At 37.4% G+C, this 24,296-nt stretch overlaps 1 long non-coding RNA gene across 1 annotated transcript in view; it reads right to left on the reverse strand.

Moving 5' to 3' along the window:
- LOC141278609 (uncharacterized) overlaps nt 1-24,296 on the reverse strand; it is a 71,377-nt gene that overhangs the window by 23,897 nt on the left and 23,184 nt on the right. Inside the window, exon 3 of the long non-coding RNA XR_012331579.1 lies at nt 14,911-15,009. This is a non-coding gene — a long non-coding RNA (uncharacterized lncRNA). The remainder of the gene's footprint in view (nt 1-14,910; nt 15,010-24,296) is intronic.

Raw genomic sequence — 24,296 nt, forward strand, 5'->3', positions numbered from 1 at the left:
TCTTTTATTTATCTTATTCTTTCTTTCTTTCATTTTTTCCTTCCTTTTATTCTGAGCCATGAGGAAGACAGGCTCTAGGTGCTCCAGCCAGGTGTCAAGGCTGTGTCACAGAGATGGGAGAACCAAGTTCAGGACACTGGTCCACAAGAGACCTCCCAGCTCCACATAATATCAAATGGCGAAAAACTCCTAGAGATCTCCATCTCAACACCAAGAACTAACTCCACACAAAACCAGCAAGCTACAGTGCTGGACACCGTATGGCAAACAACTAGCAAGACAGGAACAAAACCCCATCCATTGGCACAGAGGCTGCCTAAAATCATAATAAGGCCACAGACACCCCAAAACACACCACCAGACATGGACCTGCCTACCAGAAAGAAAAGATCCAGCCTCATGCACCAGAACACAGGCACTAGTCCCCTCCATCAAGAAGCCTACACAACCCACTGAAGCAACCTTAGCCACTAGGGACAGACACCAAAAACGTTGGGAACTACGAACTTGCAGACTGCGAAAAGGAGACCCCAAACACAGGAAGTTAAGCAAAATGAGAAGACAGAGAGACACACAGCAGATGAAGGAGCAAGGCAAAAACCCAACACACCTAGCAAATGAAGAGGAAATAGGCAGTCTACCTGAAAAAGAATTCAAAATAATGATAGTAAAGTGTGATCCAAAATCTTCAAAATAGAAAGGAGAAAATACAAGAAACGTTTAACGAGGACATAGAATAACTGAAGAGCAAACAAACAGTGATGAACAACACAATAAATGAAATTATAAGTTCTCTAGAAGAGATCAATAGCAGAATAACTGAGACAGAAGAATGAATAAGTGACCTGGAAGATAAAATAGTGGAAATAAATACTGCAGAGCAGAATAAAGAAAAAAAAAAAGAATTGAGGACAGTCTCAGAGACCTCTGGGACAAAATTAAATGCACCAACATTCAAATTATAGGGGTCCCAGAAGAAGAAGAGAAAAAGTAAGGGACTGAGAAAATATTTGAAGAGATTATAGTTGAAAACTTCCCTAATATGAGAAAGGAAATAGTTAAGCAAGTCCAGGAAGCACAGAGAGCCCCATACAGAATAAATCCAAGGAGAAACATGCTAAGACACATATTAATCAAACTATCAAAAATTAAATAGAAAGAAAAAATGTTAAAAGCAGCAAGGAGAAAACAACAAATAACACATAAGGGAATCCCCATAAGGTTAACAGTTGATCTTTCAGCAGAAACTCTGCAAGCCAGAAGGGAGTGGCAGGACATATATAAAGTGATGAAGGTGAAAAACCTACAACCAAGATTACTCTACCCAGCAAAGATCTCATTCAGATTTGACGGATAAATTAAAACCTTTACAGACAAGCAAAAGCTAAGAGAATTCAGCACCACCAAACGAACTTTACAACAAATGCTAAAGGAATTTCTCTAGGCAGGAAACACAAGAGAAGGAAAAGACCTAAAAAAATAAACCCAAAACAACTAAGAAAATGGTAATAGGAACATACATATTGATAATTACCTTAAATGTAAATGGATTAAATGCTCCAGCTAAAAGACATAGATTGGCTGAATGGATACAAAAACAAGACCTGTATATAAGCTCTCTACAAGAGACCCACTTCAGACCTAGGGACACATACAGATTGAAAGTGAGGGGATGGAAAAAGATGTTCCATGCAAATGGAAATAAAAAGAAAGCTAGGGTAGCAATTCTCATATAAGACAAAACAGACTTTAAAACAAAGACTATTACATGAGACAGAGAAGGACACTACATAATGGTCAAGGGATCAACCCAAGAAGAAAATATAACAATTGTAAAAATTTATGCACCCAACATAGGAGCACATCAATACATAAGGCAAATACTAACAGCCATAAAAGGGAAAATCAACAGTAACACAATCATAGTAGGGGACATTAACACTCCATTTTCACCAATGGACAGATCATCCAAAATGAAAATAAATAAGGAAACACAAGTTTTAAATGATACATTAAACAAGTTGGACTTAATTGTTATTTATAGGACATTCTATCCAAAAACAACAAAATACAAATTCTTCTCATATGCTCATGGAACATTCTCCAGGATAGATCATATCTTGGCTCACAAATCAAGTCTTAGTAAATTTAAGAATATTGAAATTTTATCAATTATATTTTCTGCCCACAATGCTATGAGACTAGATATCAATTACAGGAAAAAACCTGTAAGAAATACAAACACATGGAGGCTAAACAACACACTACTTAATAACCAAGAGATCACTGAAGAAATCAAAGAGGAAATCAAAAAACACCAAGAAACAAATGACAAGGAAAACACGAAGACCCAAAACCTATGGGATGCAGCAGAAGTTCTAAGAGGGAAGATTATAGCAATACAATCCTACCTTAAGAAACAAGAAACATCTCAAATAAACCACCTAACCTTACACCTAAAGCAATTAGAGAAAGAAGAACAAAAACCCCTAAAATTAGCAGAAGGAAAGAAATCATAATGATCAGATCAGAAACAAATGGAAAAGAAATGAAGGAAACAGTAGTAAAGATTCATAAAACTAAAACCTGGCTCTTTGAAAAGATAAACAAAATTGATCAAACATTAACCAGACTCATCAACAAAAAAAGGGAGAAGACTCAAATCAATAGAATTAGAAATGATAACGGAGAAGTAACAACTGACACTGCAGAAATACAAAGGATCATGAGAGATTACTAGAAGCAACTATATGCCAATAAAATGGACAACTTGGAAGAAATGGACAAATTCTTAGACATGCACAACCTTCCGAGATTGAAACAGGAAGAAATAGAAAATATGAACAGACCACTCACAAGCACTGGAATTGAAACTGTGATTAAAAATCTTCCAACAAACAGAAGCCCAGGACCAGATGGCTTCACAGGTGATTTCTATCAAACATTTAGTGAACAGCTAACACCTATCCTTCTCAAACTCTTCCAAAATATAGCAGAGGGAGTAACACTCCCAAACTTATTCTACAAGGCCACCATCACTCCTATACCAAAACCAGACAAAGGTGTCACAAAGAAAGAAAACTACAGGCCAATATCACTGATGAACATAGACGCAAAAATTCTCAAGAAAATACTAGCAAACAGAATCCAACAGCACATTAAAAGGATCATACGCTATGATCAAGTGGCGTTTATCACAAGAATGCAAGGATTCTTCAATATATGCAAATCAATCAACGTGACACAGCATATTATCAAATTGAAGGACAAACACCATATGATCGTCTCAGTAGATGCAGAAAAAGCTTTTGACAAATTTCAACACCCATTTATGATAAAAAAACCCTCTAGAATGTAGGCATAGAGGGAACTTTCCTCAACATAGTAAAGGCCATACATGACAAACCCACAGCCAACATCGTCCTCAATGGTGAAAACCCGAAACCATTTCCACTAAGATCAGGAGCAAGACAAGTATGCTCACTCTCACCACTATTATTCAACATTGGTTTGGAAGTTTTAGCCACAGCAATCAGAGAAAAAGAAGAAGTAAAATGAATCCAGATTGGAAAAGAAGAGGTAAAGCTGTCACTGTTTGTTGTTGACATGATACTATATATAGACAATCCTAAAGCTGCTACCAGAAAAATTCTAGAGCTAATCAATGAATTTGGTAAAATAGCAGGATACAAAATTAATGCACAGAAATGTCTTGCATTCCTATACAATAATGATGGAAAAATCTGAAAGTGAAAGTAAGAAATCACTCCCATTTGCCATTGCAACAAAAAGAATAAAATATCTAGGAATAAGCCTACCTAAGGAGACAAAAGACCTGTATGCAGAAAATTATAAGACACTGATGAAAGAAATTAAAGATGATACAAATAGATGGAGCGATATACCAGGTTCTTGGATTGGAAGACTCAACATTGTGAAACTGACTCTACTACACAAAGCAATCTACAGATTCAATGCAGTCCCTATCAAACAACCACTGGCATTTTTCACAAAACTAGAACAAAAAATTTCACAATTAATATGGAAACACAAAAGACCCCAAATAGCCAAAGCAATCTTGAGAAAGAAAAACGGAGATGGAGGAATCAGGCTCCCTGACTTCAGACTACACTACAAAGCTACAGTAATCAGGACAGTATGGTACTGGCACAGAAACAGAAACATAGATCAATGGAACACGATAGAAAGCCCAGAGATAAACCCACACACATATGGTGACCTTATCTTTGATAAAGGAGGCAAGAATATACAGTGGAGAAAAGACAGCCTCTTCAATAAGTGGTATTGGGAAAACTGGACAGCTACATGTAAAAGAATGAAATTTGAACACTCCTTAACACCATACACAAAAATAAACTCAAAATGGATTAAAGATGTAAATGTAAGGCCAGACACCATCAAATTCTTAGAGGAAAACATAGGCAGAACACTCTATGACATAAATCACAGCAAGATCCTTTTTGCCCAACCTCCTAGAGAAATTGAAATAAAAACAAAAATAAATAAGTGGGACCTAATGTAACATAAAATCTTTTGCACAGCAAAGGAAACCATAAACAAGATGAAAATGGGAGAAACAACCCTCAGAATGGAAGAAAATATTTGCAAATGAAGTAACTGACAAAGGATTAACCTTCAAAATTTACAAGCAGCTCACGCAGCTCAATATCAGAAAAACAAACAACCCAATCCAAAAATGGCAGAAGATCTAAATAGACATTTCTCCAAAGAAGATATACAGATTGCCAACAGACACATGAAAGAATGCTCAACATCATTAATCATTAGAGAAATGCAAGTCAAAACTACAATGAGGTATCACCTCATACCAGTCAGAATGGCCATCATCAAAAAATCTACAAACACTAATTTCTGGAGAGGGCTTGGAGAAAAAGGAACCCTCTTGCACTGTTGGTGGGAATGTAAATTGATACAGCCACTATGGAGAACAGTATGGAGGTTCCTTAAAATCTAAAAATAATGCTACAATATGACCCAGCAATCCCACTACTGGGCATATACCCTGAGAAAACCATAATTCAAAAAGATTCATGGGGCTTCCCTGGTGGCGCAGTGGTTGAGAGTCTGCCTGCCGATGCAGGGGACACAGGTTCATGTCCTGGTCCGGGAAGATCCCACATGCCATGGAGCGGCTGGGCCAGTGAGCCATGGCCGCTGAACCTGCGTGTCTGGAGCCTATGCTTCACAACGGGAGAGGCCACAACAGTGAGAGGCCCGCGTACCACAAAAAAAAAAAAAAGTGTCATGTACCACAATGTTCATGGCAGCTCTATTCACAACGGCCAGGACATGGAAGCAACCTAAGTGTCCTTCAACAAATGAATGGATAAAGAAGATGTGGCGCATATATACAATGGAATATTACTCAGTCATAAAACGGAATGAAACTGAGTTATTTGTAGTGAGGTGGATGGACCTAGAGACTGTCATACAGAGTGAAGTAAGTCATAAAGAGAAAAAAAAATACTGTATGCTAACACATATATATGGAGGCTAAAACAAATTAAAAATGGTCATGAAGAACCTAGGGGCAAGATGGGAATAAAGATCCAGACCTGCTAGAGAATGGACTTGAGGATATGGGGAGGGAGAAGGGTAAATTAGGACAAAGTGAGAGAGTTTCATGGACATATATACACTACCAAACGTAAAATAGATAGCTAGTGGGAAGCAGCCGCATAGCACAGGGAGATCAGCTGGGTGCGTTGTGACCACCTAGAGGGTTGGGATAGGGAGGCTCGGAGAGAGGGGGATGCAAGAGGGAAGAGATATGGGGACATATGTATATTTATAAGTGATTCACTTTGTTGTAAAGCAGGAACTAACACACCATTGTAAAGCAATTATACTCCAATAAAGATGTTAAAAAAAAGAAAAAGCTGCAATGAGGTATCACCTCACCCCAGTTAGAATGGGCATCATCAGAAAATCTATAAACAATAAATGCTGGAGAGGGTGTGGAGAAAAGGGAACCCTCTTGCACTGTTGGTGGGAATGTAAATTGACACAGCCACTATGGAGCACAGTTTGGAAGTTCCTCAAAAAATTAAAAATATAATTAGCATATGACCCATCAATCCCACTACTGGGCATATACCCTGAGAAAACCATAATTCAAAAAGAGTCATGTACCACAATGTTCATTGCAGCTCTATTTACAACTGTCAGGACCTGCAAGCAACCTAAGTGTCCATCGACAGATTAATGGATAAAGAAGATGTGGCACGTATATACAGTGGAATATTACTCAGCCATAAAAAGAAACAAAATTGAGTTATTTGTAGTGAGGTAGAGGGACCTAACGGAACATATTTTTAAGTATACTTGATATTTTATTACTTATATACATTTTTCCAAACATATGAACAAAACAATGGGAACCAAGATTTTTTCCAAATGGTTCTTAAGACAAGTTTGACTCTCAGAGTATTTTTTCTAACAGTTTTCAAATTCCAAATTGTGGATTTATTTCAGACCCCACCTGTAAGTCTGAATTGGCTTATCTTATTAAGTACAGAACACAAGGAAAACCCTATTTGTAATGAGGATATGTAAAATAAATATGTTTTTATGCGTTATCTCTCCAGGACTATTTAAATGTGATCTTTCGAGAAGTGGGATGCGTGAAGATGGCTCAAAGTTTACAAATTGCCAATTAAAAGATTATTAAGCTCTGGGGATGTAATTACAATATGATATTTATAGTTAACAATATTGTATTTCATGTTAGGGAGTTGCTAAAAAGGAAGTGTTCAAAGTTCTCATCATAAAAAAATTTTTTGAGGTGATAAATGTGTTAACTAACCTTATTTTGATAATCATTTCAAAATATATGTTTATACATGGTAAATCATTACATTGTACACCTTAAACTAATACAGTGTTACATCTCAATTTTATCTCAATAATGCTGGAAAAAAATAAGTGAGGAGAAAAGTTATTATATAAACTGTAAAAATATTGATTTGGCCTCAAAATATGTTCTTTTATGTACAGAAATCTGCCTTATATGAATTAAAACAACTACTGTAGTAAAATCCATCTCTATAGCTTGAGAAAATGTTTAGGGAAAAAATGTTTAATATATCATATATAAAAAAAAAATCTTAATGTGGCCATTTTTTAAACTTAGACCACTGTAATCTGACAAATTTAGGTTTCTTGGTGTGCTTCTGCTTACCACCTGTGTGACCTTGCATTAGTTATTTAACCTTTCTGAGCCTCATTGTTTTCATTTGCAAAATGAGAGTCTTTGGGGGACTGTGAAAATATAGATTTACCAAAATCTGTAGGCCTTATAGGACTGCCTTCTAAGTTACAGCCAAAATTTCCATTAAATTTCCTCTGGTCACCCAAGTTGGAATTAATCACTCCCTGTCCATAAACTTAAGGAAGTTAATGGTTAGTTTGTTTGTACTTATTTTACTCTGCCTCATAGCACTTGTTATATTCCTTTTCCTCCCAGTAAGGTAGGTGTTTGTGTGTGTATCACTCTTTTTACCAATAAGATACAGCTGGTATTTACTGATCACATACTAAAAGCCAGGGTCTGAGCGCCTTGCTTACATATCAAGACTTCACATCAACCCTGTGAAGTAGATTATCCTCAGTATTATTCTAATTCTACAGATGAGCAAACCGGAATTCACAGAGGTTAAATCATTTGCCCAAGGTCAACACTGGCTAAAACATGAGCTGAGGTTCAAACCCAGGCTCTCTGACTCCACAGCTCTTGCTCTGAACTATTCAAGCCATCTATTACCAAGCTTGATGCTTTTCATGTTAGAGACATTCAATAAACTTGGGTTCTGTGCTAAATTGATTTATTATTATCTTATTCTAATCCTTATAATAGCTATGATTTATTATATGGTGTATTAATAGATATGAAATTAATTGACTGATTTCTTTAAATCTATTCCTTAGTGGTACAGAAATAATGTGAAATTACTATTGCAAATTGCTAGGACACTCACTGGTAGCATGTGACCTACAAAACTGATTTACTACATGCATAACTCTTCTTTCCTTCTGGCATGGATTATTCACCCTTCCTCTCCACAAGCTCCCAATTACGGTTACTAATGGGTGTGTGCAGACCCATCCATTTCTTTATAATTTACTGTAATCCCCAGTAAATGACATTTCCAACTATCCATAAATGCCAATGGATTTGGATTTTTCTCATTAAAAAAAAAAAACCTTTATTTGCAGCCTAGCATCTCTTCACCTGCTATATAATAAGTATTCCAGAAATCCAAAATAGAACTTGCTTGGAAACTCTTCTGAGCCCAAATAGATAAACAAATTGTCCAAGTTTTGTTGACTATCACAAGTTTCCTAGAGGTGAGTCATCTGCTTGTGGCAATTAGATACTATCTACTTTGGTGTTCTCTGCATGCAGGATATGCACAGGGAGCATTTCAGTCAAAAGATAAGGAAACTGTGATGTTGCGAGACATCAGCTGGCAAGAAGGTCAGGACTATTAAATGCAGCGTGTACTCTCTCCCATCCCAATGGACATCTGAGGGTAATACAAGCTTTTCAATAGCTGAAAGTTCACAGATCTCAAAACATCTCTTAGATCATTGAAAGATGGACTCACGAATTACATGGCAAATAAAATTCTCGCATTGTAAACAGAGATTCTACTTTCTTGAAGTCATACTTAGACAAGGTGAACCAAATGTAAGAAGAACTCTGACTTTGTGTACCATAAAAGCCTATCAAGCTTCTTGTCCACCCATTGCTTAACGCTGTGGAAAACTGCTACCCTCACACCACAGGCTCTGCCTAGGAAGCAACGCTAAGGGGTTCCTTACACATAGATGGCTTTGTTATGTAACATCCATTAACACATAGGTTTTCTGTGAGCCAACACACCTGGTTAAGCCAAAGCATCAGGACTGAGAATCTCAAGGCTTGCCATCACATCCAGTAGGTGACCTGAGATAAACAAAATTACATCCAACCAGAGATGACGATAATCAACTTAGCTGATTGATTTTTTTTCTTTTGGGGACAATTCAAACCAGAAATACAAAAGGTAAGTCAGTCAATTGGTAGAAGATGAAGAAGTTGAAAGATATACAAAGAATGAGCAGCATAGACGCCATGATACAAAAAAAAAAAAAAAAGCCATGGGTGAGAAAGAAGAAAAAAAGCTAAATGGGGGATGGGGGGAGTCACAGAATTTGGGAGAGAGGTGTAATGTGGTAGCAACAAGAGTGGTAGAGAGAGTCTAGCATCTTGGAAGAGCACCAAGCTCCTGTTGCTGAAGACACCAGAGCCTCTGTCTATTAAAGTCACCACACTAGACACTTCGGCTTCCTGAACTAGGGCTATCACCACAAGGGCTTGTCCTACAGCTCTTCCTCAGATCTCTTAAACCGGGCTGTGAAGCTGATTCCTGCTTTCTCTATCTCCATGTGACTCTTTATTTTAAAAACTTAAAAACATTAAAGTGCCTTGAGATAATCTGAAAGAGTTATCCTTGCCACTAAAAGACACTGTCTGCCTTACTGGTAAATAGAGCTAATTTCTTCTATGATGACACAAATGAGCATAATTATCTATGTCTACCTTAACTAATTCATGAAGGAAAATTTTTCAATAATTACAATTTTAAATCTTGAAAAAATAAAATGATTATTTTGGGGTTTTTTCTTACTCAAATTTTTATTTTGAGAAACACGAAAACTTTGGAAAAGATAAAAGGCTTATACAATGACCAGCGTATACTCCTTACCTAGATTCACCAAGTGTTAAAATTCTTCCACATTGGAAAGTAAGTTTGAGACAATGTGACATTTCACTGTAAATACTTAAGCAAATATTCATACTCATACATGAGATCATATAGATAAGAGCATCCACAGTACCATTCTTGCACCTAAGAACACAAGTAATATTTTACATATATATATTATACATATAACACATAAAATATGCTAAAAAATATAATGACTTTCGTTTTCTTTTGTTCTTTTTTTTAATCCAGGTTACAATTGAGTCATGTACTGAATACTGTTGATGTGTATCTTTTTGTGTGGGACAGTCACCCAAAGAGTCTTGGCCAGTCATACAATATCCCACATACTGGATGTTTCCTCTTGTTTGAGTTTGGAGTTATTTATTTGCTCCTCTATTTTTTGTGACCAGGAAATTAGGTCTAGACACTTGACTAAATGCAGGTGAACATTTTTTGAAACAATATTCCACAGGTAGGATTGTACATTCCATATTGCATCACTTCAGAAGACATATAATATCAAGTTATCCCACTAATAATGATATTGAATTTTATCCCTTGATTAAATATCAACTTCATCTACTGTTACAGAGACACATAATTTTTTTTGCAATTGTGGGGTGATAGTTTAACACTGTGCCTCATGATTTTTTTTATATAACCCAATGATTATAATATCCACATTGATACTTACCAAATTAACTATTTCACTATCTAATTTCTCCCTACATTTGTTCTTTAGAATATTGCCTTGATTTAAAAGTAAGTGTTTTTATTGCCCCCTCCTCCTTTTCTCTTTTATTGTGCCTAATTAGTCATGGATCTTTTAAAATAGTGTATTATAATCAATACACTGTCAGTATTCTTTTCGGTGCTTTTTATTTTCCCAAAATTGGAAATTGGTATCCTCTCTAAGATGCCCACGTTTGAAGTGATCCCATTAGTCTTCAAGATTTTTCTTGTTTTCTGGCACATGAAGATGACCCAGGATCACCTTGAACTTGGCTCCAGACAAAAAAAAAAATCAATACTTCTCCATAGTTATTTTTGTTTAACTTTAAAAACAATATCATTAATTCTATAATATCACTTTGGATGTTTTACTAATCAGCTTGAAGCAGCAATTATAATAACTACCATTTCTGGAGCAATCCATAAATGCTGAGACATTTTCTCATAGTATCTCATGTAATCCTTGCAGATGAGTAACTAATATTTTATTCATTTTACAACTAAAAACAAAACAGGGGAATAGGAAAATTAAGGAATTTGCTTAAGGTCACAGAATTATGTCCAAATCTTACGCCCATACTCTCTTTTTGACTTTGCCAAGGTGTTTCTCTGAGATTTATAAAGAGGAACTACCCTAGGCATTGACCTGGTCTGTAAAGCCTATATGTGTGAACATTCAATGTCCAGTTAGGTGAGATGCTGAAACAATTAGACTTAAATTTTAATATCAAATTTCTAAAGTTCCTAAGTCATTGCTCAAATGGCTAAAGTCTCAACGTATTATCCCCTTGTAATGTACACTCCTACTTGAAAATTGTAGTGCTTCATGAGTACAAAAATAAGTTCCTTTCAAAGGTATCTAACTGGCATTTGATATATATTATAGTAAAAGTATACTGGAGAGAAAAATGTCTCATGCCTCATCTGAATTGAATAAGTGATGCTTTTGAACATAATTAAATAGAAGAGTTTAAAAATTATAGAATAAATTACACTAGGTAGTTTTCTAAAAATGATTTCAAAAGACATAATTAATGACCACACTATTTTGATTGAGGTGTCATTTCTCAGGCATGAAAAACCACCTAATTCATATTCCTATACTTAGAAATATTGGCTTTAACCATCAAAGTCTAATCTTTTGAAAGTCATGACCACAGCAACCACCTCTGGTCAATTTCTGCATGTAGAGACCAATATGACCATTCCAGAAATGCAGAAACAAAAAACTCTCCCATGACCCTCATCACATGACTTGTCACCATATAGTTACTGATATTCTCCCACAAGCCTATGTCTTTTATGCTATATTTCTACATAAAGCAAGTGCATTGCACTTAATAGGTGCTTTAAGAATATGTATCAAATGATGAAAAAGCAGCAGTTCAAATGCTCATCATTGTAAATAGAATATTCATATTGTATTATATGATAAAGCCATTAATTAAACAAATATTTATCAAAGCACTTAGGGAGATACAAAACAAATAAGAACCAGTCCATAGCTTTGAAAACCTTATGGTCTGCAAATTAAAACAACAACGAGATATCACTACACACCTAAGAGAATGGCCATAAACCAGACACTGACAACACCAAATTCTGGCAACAATTCATGGCTGGTGAGAATGCAAAATGGTACAACCACTTTGGAAGACAGCTTAGCCATTTCTTATAAAACTAAACATACTCTTACTATACTATCCAGCAATTACAATCTTTGATCTTTATCTGAATGAGGTGAACAAATGAGATGAACATTTTTGTCCAAAAAAATCTGCATACTTATGTTTATAGCAGATTTATTCATAATTTCCAAAACTTAGAAGCAACCAAGCTGTCCTTCAGTAAGTGAATGGATAAATAAACTGTGGTACAGCCAGACAATAGGATATTATTCAGCACTAAAAGGAAATAAGCTCCCAAGCCATAAGAAGACATGGAGGAAGCTTAAATGCACATTACTAAGTGATAGACACCAAAATGAAAAGACTACATAACATATGATTCTAACTATAAAACATTCTGGAAAAGGCAAAAAATATGGAATAAAAAGATCAGGGGTTGCCAGGGGAGCTGGGAGGCAGGTACAGATAAATAGAGCACAGAGGATTTTTAGGGCAGTGAAAATACTCTGTATGATATTATAATGATGAGTACACATCATTTATACATTTGTCCAAACCCCTAGAATATAAGGCCATGTATTTACAGTGGCAGAAAGCACAGTAAAAATAACAAATTAGTGCTATACCTAATGACTTGTAGTGATTTCCAACAAGGAATTTTTGAGTGAAAAGAGCTATTGTAAGATCCCCTGTTGTAAAATAACCAGCAATATTCATATATAGACATATTTCCATGTATATTTCTGTATAGGCTTACACAGTCAGGGATTATTGAATAGACTAATGTGAGAAGTAAAGAGAAAGAGGATAGGCAGCTAAAGAGAATTTACAAAGGATGAATGCTAGCCACAATTGAGGATATTCAAACATTGCAGGATATTGGCTGTGAATAAAACTGCCAATGAGGAATTTAAATAAGTGAAGCCTGTCAAATCAACCACGTTGAAGGATATATACTTTCTAATATGTATGTATATACATTATGTATATATGTATATAATTTTTGTCATGTTTATTTATAGTCTCACATTTTTGGAAGTAGGTATTATATAAACCATAAATATGCAATAGATTTTTAAAACTTTCTATTTCAAACAAGGAAGAGTCTTCTTCTAGCCAGAGCATTAAGGAAGGGTTCTTTGGGTAAAATGACATATTATTTGGGTTTAGTGGAATCTGGCTTGAATTTTGAAAGAAAAGATGTCAAAAAGGTGGCGTGAAGAGAGGTACAGCAATTGGAAAGTAAAAGTCAGTTTTATATATGAAGACATTATAATCCTACTGGAGGACAATGAGGAATACCATATGTAGCAAAATTTCAGGGAACTATTCTAAAAATATAAAGAGCAGACTTTTGTATGTATTAAATAATGGGGTGAATTTGGAGAGGTTTAAAATAAACAGTTAATATCAGTTAACTTCTGACCATTGTGTACTTTCATTCAGGGAAATTATTTCTTAGTCTGATGGGAGACAATGTTTATTGAGCACTTAGTACACACCAAGTTCTATTCATATGGCATTAATCACCACCTTCCAACACCATCTAGAAGATCAATACTGTCATTATCTCTATTTAAAGATGAAGCTTAGACAAGCTATGTAATTTGGCCAAGGGCACACAGCTAGTAACTATCCAGGGATGCAAAGCCAGACAATCTTGGGGAGTGGCCAAGATGGCCAAGTAGGGAGACCCTGAACTCACCTCCTCCCATGGGCACACCAAAATTACAACTATTTACAGAGCAACTATCAAAGAGAATGACCTGAAGACTAGCAGAAAACATCTTCTACAACTAAAGATATAAAGAACGAACCACAGTGAGTCATGTAGGAGGGGTGGAGATGTGGTAGAATCAAGACCCATACCCTTGGGTGGACGTCCCACAAATGGAAGGATAATCACAATTGCAGAGGTCTTCCGCAGAGAGCAAAGGTTCCAAGCCCCACTGGGCTCCCCAGCACAAGGGTCTTGCACTGGGAGAAGAGCCCCCAGAACATTTGACTTTGTAGGCCACCAGCGCTTGGTTTCAGGAGGGCAGAAGGCTGTAGGAGAAACAGACTCCACCCTTAAATGGTGCATGCTAAGTCACACACTCCAAGACCCAGGGCAAAAGCAGTCATTTGAAAAGAGCCTGGGTCAGACCCACTCATCTTGGAAAGCCTCCCAGAGAGGCAGGAGAAAACTGGAACTCACCCTGGGGACAGAGACACTGGAAGCAGCCACTTGGGGAGCTCTTTTTACTATAAGGACACTGGTGCTGGCAAAGGCCATTTTGGAGTCCTCTCTCTAGTTTATTAGTGCTGGGACTGGTCCCACCTACCAGCCGGTTGGCACCAGGCCTGTACTCCCCATGCCAAGCAGCTAGATTGGTGGGAACACAGCCCTACCCAACAGCAGGCCAGCTGCTATAGACCTCTCTGAGTCCCCAGCTGCCCCAGGACCCAGCCCTACCCACCAATGAGCTGACATCAGCTTCCAGGAACCCTGGCCCCCAAAGCCAGAGGTTCCAGGGCCCACTTCCTCCCACCAGTGAGCAAGCACTAACCCCAGGACCTGGCCTCACTCACCAGCAGGCTGGCACCAGTTCCAAGAGCCCCAGGCCCCAACCCAGAGACATGATTAATATAATTACCACTGTTGTATGTTATATATGAAAGTTGTTAAGAGTAGAGCCTGAGCTGTCATTACAAGGAAAAAAAATTCTCTATTTCTTTTATTTTGTATCTGTATGAGATGATGGTTTTTCACTAACCTTACTGTGGTCATCATTTCATGATGTATGTAAATCAAATCATTATGCTGTACACCTTGAACTTATACAGTGCTGTATGTCAACCATATCTCAATAAAACTGAAAGGAAAAAAATAAGCAAACAAATAAATAAATAAACAAACCAGTCTTAAAATAACAATGAGATACCACTACAGACCTATTAGAATGGCTAAAATCCAAAAACTAACAATACCAATTGCTGACAAATATAAGGAGCAACAGGAACATGTGTTCATTCCTGGGCAGAATAAAAATGGTACAACCACTCTGGAAGACAGTTTGGAAGTTTCTTACAAAGCTAAACATAGCATTACCATATGACCCAGCCATCATGCTTCTAGATATTTACCTAACAGGTGTGAAAAGTACTTCCACACAAAAACGTGCACGCAAATATTTATAACAGTTTTACTTATAATTGCCAAACATTAGAAGCAACCAAAGTGTCTTTAAATAAGTGAACGGATAAGCAAACTGCAGTATATCCATACAATGGAATAAGTTATCAAGTCATGCAAAAATATCTTAAATAAATATTGCTAAGTGAAAGACACCAGTTTTAAAAGGCTATATACTATATGATTTCATTTATGTGAACTTCTGGAAAAGGCAAAACTTTAGAGTTGGTAGAGAGATTTTTACCAGTAGCTTCACTGTCATTTTTTAAGGCAGTGAAACTATTCTGTATGAGTCTGTAGTGGTGTATATATGACACTCTATATCTGTGAAAACTCAGAATTGTACTAGCAAAAGAGTGGATTTTAATGTACGTAAATTTTTGTAAAACAATCTAAGAGGTCAAGGGATACCATGATGTGACAATACAATCTAACTGTATTACAAGTATACAAAACAACATCACTGAAAGGGATGAGGAAGTAAGGTACTGATCTAAATAATTTTGGAAATTAATAAAGACTATAAGACTTTTAGGCAAAGTACTATGCATGGCTTTAGTTAGTAAAGTTGTTTCTCATGGGTACATGGGCTAACAATTCTGAAACCACTATTCATGTTTCAATTTCATGTGAAACTGAACAATTAAGTATTTGATGGTGGATAGTGGGGGCCAGATTTCTCAATGTTGTCATAAAAGTTACAGACAAGCAAGGGGGAAATGCTGGAATGATCCCCGTGTATACTGGTAGAATTGGAGACATCCATATGAACTCATGCTTAGCTTAATATAAAGATGGATACATATAGAAATATTTATAGATATGCATAGATATATGGATTGGTATACAAGTATATTTCCTTCTCTGACAGTTGAGAGAATCTAGAGGCAACAACACCCTAATAGCAGTAGGCATAGTGCTGACCTTAGTTTCTAATACCATTCTCCAATAAAAGGAACCAGGTTTTTTCTGATAGTAGTCCCTGTGATTATTGATAAGGTCAGAAAGAGCCCCAGGGGCAATAAAGATTGAAGGTAGTGGGAGATGGAATGTCAGAGTTTAGCACTTCAGAAATGATGGGTAAAGTTGCAGAGGATAACCAATCTGGTTTGTGTTCCTGGGGGTGGTGCAAGTGACGGTGAAAGCAAATATAGATGACAGGATTAAGACACCATGAGGGTCACATGGCCCAGGGAATGCAAGTACAGGCAATACAGAGGCTGACTTCGAAACAAAGAAGTATCAATGGCCTTGATGATGGAGTAGTGTCCTCTGTGTCATTTCTTCTGCTGAGCTTGCCAAATAGGTTATTATTGCCAGAGAACAAGAACAAATCACAAATTGAAGTATCATTTGCGGAAGGGATACCATATTCGTTTTCATGATCCTTATATTCTAGGCTTAGAAAGTGATTTGGTCTTATAACAACGCAATTTCTTCTCCTTAAAAAAAAAATGCAAACGGCTAATGTCAAAAAAAGAAATTCAAAATTTCTTGTGTGGTAGAATATGTGGTCTAGGCATCACAACACATCGGATATGATATTCTACCAGCAATATGTGGGAAAGGCTTACAGAGTTACTCAGAAATTTGATATGCTACCCCTACATTTGGGGTTCAGGAGGGTGGATGGAGTCCAACCTCAGTGAGAAATTGTAGAGAGCTAAACTCTCCACATGTACATCCCCTCTCATGAAATCAAGGACATTGCTCTAATAATTCTTCCTTCTGTCCTGCACCAATAATATATTTCCTTCTCCTGACACATTTCTATTTGCATACAAATATGCTATTATTTCTCCCACATTTAAAAAATAAGTTTTGTTCTATCTTAATCCTACTCTTTTTTCCAGCTACTGTGTGGTTTTCCTGTTCCCCTTTATAGAAAAACTCCCAAGCTTACTCTCCACCAGCTTCTCTTCTCCCATTTGTTCTTGAACCCATTCCAATCAGTTTTTCCTCTTACCACTTCATCATACGCTTGTCAAGGTAATAGACCTCCATGTTGCTAAAACCAAAAGTCAATGTTCTCATCTTAACTTCTTTGCAGTACTTGACATGGTTGAACACTCCCTCCTTAAAATAGTTTTTAATTGGTTTCCAGAAAACTACACTTGATTCTGCCAGTTTCCTTTCCTACCTCATAGGATGTACTCAACTGCCTTTGTAACCTTCTCTTCTTCTTCCCCTTCTAAGTGTTGAAGTGTTCCAGAACTTTGCCCTCTACTCTCTGTACTCTCTCTCTCTTGATTCAGTCTCATGGTTTTTAAAGTATCATCTATATGCTTATAACTCCCCAAAGTAAGTTTTTAATATGGCACTTTCACCTGAACACTAGGCTCCAACTGCCTACTTGATTCCTCTACCTGGACACCTAACATGTCTAAAACCAAACTCTTGATCACCACAGACCTCCACTCCCCATAATAATCCAGGTCTGTTAATGGCTACTCCATTCCTCTGGATGCTTAAGCCAAAAGTCTTGGAGTTATTCTTGACAGGTTTTTCTCAAACCACATACCTAATCTTCCAGAATATTCTGTCAGCTCTACTTCAAAATGTATTCAAATGCACTGTTTCCCACCACTTTCGTGCTACCAAAGTAATCCAAGACACCAGTGCCACTTGCCTGGTCCCCTTCCTCCACCCCTATGCTGCACCATGGCCTATTCTACCAGAGTCTATTCTCAACCCCGCAGCCAGAATGGTCCTGTTAAAACACGAGTCAGGTTGTGTCATCCAAGCACTCAGAGTAAACGCCCAAATCTTCCAATGGCTTTCAAAGCCCTACACTTCCTGACCCAGTCCTCAAACATGCTCAGGCTTTCTCTACCTGTTGTTCCCTCTTCCTGGACTTGTTCTTTCCCTGGATAGCACATTTCTCAACCTCAGGTTTTTGAGGGTTTTGTTCAGATATCATCTTGCAACTGAGACCTTCTCTATCAACACATTTTACTGTTTAAAATTGCACCACCCACCTCAGCCCCTGGCAATTTCCATCCCCTCCCACTTTTTGTTTTCCCCCTTAGCACGTGTCACCTTTTGATATCTCTCTCTTCTTTGAAATTTGTTGATGAATACTCTTCTTTTTTTAGTGTGTAAGCCCAGAGGAGCAGAGAGATTTTCTTTCCACTGCTACTTGTCTAGTCCCAAGAACTGAAGCTGGCTCCGACTAAGTACTCAACAGATACTGAATTCATTGAATTAGTGATTGTTTGAAAATCAAAGAAGAGGGCAGCATGGCTGCTCATTTCATAACTGGCAGGCATACCATTAAACCCAGTCTTCAGACACGTCCTTCCATTACCTTGTCAGGAAGCAGAAGTGTGAGGATCAAGGGAAACATACTCAACAGAGCACTATGCTTCTAGTGAAGCATGCAATGTTCCAATCTTTCATTGCCATCAAATAATGTCTTGTGCAAGCCCAATATTTTCTCTTTGTGGAGAGAATGTTGGCTTCCCAAAAAAGAAAACATTTTTTTTCTTGATGCTCTTTTAACTACAAAGGAAAAAGAGTATATTTGGACTTTTTTCTTCCTAGAAAACTGGACTTTATTGGTAACTTAAATTTGTGGGCTGTATCTTGTTAAAATTACTTTATTGTTCCATTGTACATATATTTATTGAAATCTTACAATGTATTTATTTATTTAATCATCAAATAGGTATTAGGTGCCTAATAGGTGACAAGGAATGTGCAAAACAACTCAATAAAATTGACAGATTTATTTTACTGGACTTAAAAATTTTCATTACAATAAAAATTATATAAAATAACAGAAACTTTTTACCCTTTGACCAGCATCTCCCTATTTCCCCCTCCCCTGAGTCCCTCAAAACCAGCATTTTATTCTTTGCTTCTATGAGTTTGACCATTTTAGATTACATGTTGCTATGGACTGAATGTTTCCATCCCCCAAAATTCATATATAGAAACTCTACCCCGCAATGTGATGGTGTTAGGAAGAGGGACTCTTGGGTTGTAGTTAGGATTAGATGAGGTCTTGGGCAGCACCCTCATGAATAGGATTATTGCCCTTCCAAAAAAGAGTTCCAAAAAAGCCTGCTTCTCTCTGCTCCCTGACATTTGAAGGTGGAATGAGAAGTAGGCCATGTACAAACTGGAAGAGTTTCCTCACCAGAACCCAACCATGCTGGTTCTCCAATCTTGGACTTTCAGCCTCCAAAACTGTGAGAAACAGATTTCTGTTGTTTATGAGCCACTCAGTCTGTGGTAGTTATTATGGCAGCCTGAATGGACTAAGACACACATTTAAGTGAGATCATGCAGCAAAATTTCAGTTATGTGAGATAAGTTCTGGAGGTCTAATTAATGTACAGCAATGTGACTATAGTTAACAATACTGTATTGTATACAGGAAATTTGCTAAGAGGATACGATCTTAAGTGTTCCTACCACAAAAAAAAGAAAAGGAAAGGAAAAGAGAAGAAAGGAGAGAAGACAAGAGAAGAAAAAAGAAAATGGTGTCTCTGTGTGGTGACAGATATGTTTGGCTGTGGTGATTATTTCACAATGTACACGTATATCAAAACATCAAGTTGTACACCTTAAATATAAATAATGTTACGTGTCAATTAAACCACAACAAAGCTGAAAATTATATAAAATAAAATAATGAACATTTTAGAATTTAAAATCATTGTATTCTACATTTTGTTCATAGGTATTAATCCTGAAAGTGAATAATGGTGCACTGCATGCTACTCTAAGACTGTGCCTCTCGGTATCCACTAGGCATCTCTTCATGTCCCCATGCTAAACTTTTACTGTGAATGGACAATTTACAACAACTACAGCCTGAAAATGGAATAGAAATCAGGAGCTAGATAGCTCAGGAAGGAAAATCTGGGTCACATCAGAAGGCAAGCTCCATAAGTCTGAAGAGAATGAGAGGAATCTTGGATGGGTAGTGAAGGAGATAATAGATATCAGTTATAGCCTTGGAACTAATCAGAGGAGAGGAATGACTAGAGTTCATCCCGTTAATCCTCCAGCCACCATATTGAAGTCGTGGCTGGATGTAGTGGGTTTCATGCAGTACATCTGAGCCACAGAGGCGTGCCCCTCAGTGACACTTAGGGCTCCTCCCAGATCTCCTTGAGTTCCTTTCTGTTTCTGTTAGCCCCACCCCAACTTTGGTGCCTGTTTTCTCCCAGTGGTCAGCATTTGACACTGTTCTTTGAAGAACTGCCTTCAGGGGTTCCAGGTTTGCCTATAGGCTTCCCAAGTACTGGGAAGCTTTCATCCCTTAGGTGCAGCATTAGCCAATGACTGCCAGGCAAGCGACTAAGAAAGCCCAGCTCCCTGGCCTCCAGCAGAGACAAACTGAGGCTAAGCCACACACCAGACTTCCCCTGCAGAATCAGGGGAATCCTCTGCTCTCCTCCATGATCTACTAGTTTCATCTCTACCTCTGTCTTTCTTCTCCTGCCTTCTAACAGATTTCTCCTAGGAACACTTCCTTAATAAATCATTTACCACTAATGCTTGTCTCAAAGTCCACTTTGGGGGAACTCAAACTAAATCACCCTTCTTGGTCTCACTTTCAAGCATACCCCAATAGATCACCTTTTCTTATTCTATAGTAATAGGCAACCCCTTAGTGACACTTAGTCAATGACAATATCGCTTTCCAGAATATAGCCCACAGAGCTTCCTCTCTTCCAAAATACTTTTATACTGAGGAAATATACACATGTGTTTGTGCATGTTTTAAATTGCAGGGGGGAAATGAGATAAAACATTTTAAAGCTCTGGAATATTAATTGCTTTTATTGAGAAGTGATCTCCTTTTCATATTTCCTTCTCTATACTTGCATGACTCTGCAGCCTCAGGGCAGTTTTATTTGTCTCACTCTTGTTCTCTGAATGAGCTCATAATGCCATGATATCACTCTCACTGTGGTGTTTAGTTTCAGCAGCTCAGTCGGAGCCTGCACTTGCAAAAAAATGTACTTTGCTTCTTGGTTCAAAGATGGGATGACAGCAATGTTGTCTTCATGGCAGGGCTCAGATTCCACCTGGTTCACTCCAAGATGCGTGTCTGCTCAGAGGACGGAGGTGAGCCCTGCAGGTGGCCTGTCTAAGCTCGTCGATACAGCAAGTTTCATTCACTCATCTGGTCCAGGCAGGCCGACTGCCACAGGGAGCAGTGCCCTTAGAAGGAAAGGAATCTGTGGCTGGAAGTTCATGTAAACCATCTAGTCCAAGACTTCACTTTCCGATGAGGAAACTGAGGCTGCTCAAGGTCACGTGAGGTGTTGGTGCTGGCTCTTAGTTTAGAACCAGTATGTCCATACTTCTTGGCCACCCCACTGCTGGAAAGGACTATGTTTTTGTCCCTTTCCCTTGAAAAAGGCCCCTTCAAGTTCCTGCCTGTGACAGTAGTAATTTTTACCACTCCCTCTATGAGAAAGACAGATGGAGCTCTTCCAGATGAATCACAGCTTTGGCTTTTCATTCAACAAATGTCTACAGTGAGTGAAGTTAGACATGTCTATTTTATACCATGCTGACCAGTGAGCGACCTGGTGTACAATAATGCTCAGCAAGGAGGAGGAGATTGGTAGGCATTTCTACCCAAAGTTATAAAATGGAAAGTCTTTGACTCTACGGCATTACGGTTACATAGCCAATTATACTCCTGTGCCCTGTACTAATGGCAATGTTATAATTTTTCTTTTACTATTGAAAGTGTCATTAAAAAAACTTTCATTAAAAGAACACATTTATAAACAGTAGACCACATTGATGATTTTCCTTATTCCAAGTTCTAGTGCTCTCGACTTTAAGTAGCCATTTTTATTAGTAATAAATAGTTATTATTAATATTTATAAAATAATAAGTATTGATTATTTAAATGGATCAAGTTCAAAGCAAAATATGAGATTTCAATTTCAGCAGAATGTTAAACAGAAGTAGGGCTAAGAAAAGGGAATAAACTGCATTTCTGGTCATTACAATTAATAGAATTTATCATTTATAAAGCATTCTGATGATTAATTTTATGTGTCAACTTGGCTGGGCCAGAGGGTGCTCAGATATTTGGTCAGATATTATTCTAGGTGTTTCTCTGAGGGTGTTTCTGGATGAGATTAACAACTGAATTGATAGACTAAGTAAATTTTCCTCTCTAACGCGTTGGGTCTTACCCAATCAGTTGAAAGCCTGAACAGAACAAAAAGGCTGACCTTTCCCCCCAAAAAGGGAACTCCTCTTGCCTGACTGTCTTGAGCTGAGACATCATTTTTTCCTGTCTTCAGACTCAGACTGAAACATTGGCTCTTTCAGGGTCTTCAGCTTGCAGATGACAGGTCTTGGGACTTGTCAACTTCCATAATCACATAAGCCAATTCCATCTATATAATATATAAATATCTATGTATATAGGATTGGCTCATGTGACATACAGATATAGATAGATATAGATAAATTTACTATTGTTCTCTTTCTCTGGAGAGTCCTAATACAGGCACCTACTATGTGCCAGGAATTATTGTTAATTTCACAACAAAACAATAAGATACATATTATTCTCCCTGTTTTGCATACGGGAAAACAGAAGCTATATAACTTTTAATGACTTATCTCAAGACTTCAAAGTAAAGAATATTTCCAGGTTTCAAACCCAGGTCTGTCTGCTGTCAAAGCCTGGACTCTATATACCAGTCCACCTCCCCAAAGCCTCACATCGTTTCCTTTTCAGTTCTGCACAGATCTTTCTGAAATGTCTTTGTCCTCTTTCCTGCTTTTGTGGTACAGTGGACTGATCAGAGTTGAAGGTTTCTTTGATGTGTTGGGACCACAACATGCCTCAGGACTGTTGTTCCTGAGCATGAATTTGTCTTGTACAGGTCTGTGCATGTAACTGCTTAAAGAGGAGAGGACTGCCCTAAATCTGTCCATACTGACCATAGGATATGTCCTGGAATACATCCTTCCCCTTGATTTTTAGGCATAGATCATGCAGGATTGATCCATATGTTGATGCACTTATGTTAACGAAACACCCATAATTTTAAACATACAGACCTTGGTCTGCTCTTACTCATAGCCTCATCATCTCCACAGAGTGAAAGCAGGATTTCCATTTGGGAACCAGGAGATTTGCAAAGGAGCTTTATTGACATGTGGTAAAGTGCTGGATGTTTTGTCAGACACAAGACTTCACTGAGCTCAGTTGTACAGATATTAATGCTGAGTTTCAAAAACAATGGAAGTTGAAGATGGACAGATTGTTTCACTGTGTAGTGGTTTCATGGGAAGGAGGACTCTCTTTGAAGTCAAGGAGATGGATGCCTGCGACAGATATAGAGTGCAAAGTGCAGTCAAGAATGGTGCTCACGTGTCACTCTTACATACTTTCAACTTGGCTATTTTTAAGTCAAGTGTCTTCAAATATGTCAAAGACACTTGTTCTAATTAAGAATTAAAGGCCATGGCGAGATGGGATTTTTTTTTTAACTAAGCTAATTTTTAAACACAGTTGAGTGCATCTGGAAGCTTTTTTTCAATTATAAATACCACATTTTTCCCTCCTCATGAATGGCTAATCCAAATTTCCCCGTGTTTAAATGTCCTAATGCATATATACATATATAAATATGTAATCTGTATATGTGTATATATGTTAACAGTGTGAGTAAATGTATACATAATGTGTATGTTTATGTATGTATATATGCATATCAAAAACAAGTATGGGAAGTGTTAATCCTAAGGTCAGTTTTACATGAAAAGTTCCAAATACTTCATTAATAAGTACCATAACTAGAATATTTCTATTTCAATGCCAAAATAGAAAAGCAATAAAATTATAATTATGTTCTATTAAAGGTATTTACAATATTTTGGACAAAGAAAATTGTCATCTTGACTTATTAGTGACTTGTCAAGTATGATGAATTCTCTTTGGCCAACTTGTTAAAGCAAAATCTCCATGA

This window comes from Tursiops truncatus, chromosome 4 (assembly GCF_011762595.2).
Source record: "Tursiops truncatus isolate mTurTru1 chromosome 4, mTurTru1.mat.Y, whole genome shotgun sequence".
In the NCBI taxonomy this organism is placed as follows: Eukaryota; Metazoa; Chordata; class Mammalia; order Artiodactyla; family Delphinidae; genus Tursiops; species Tursiops truncatus.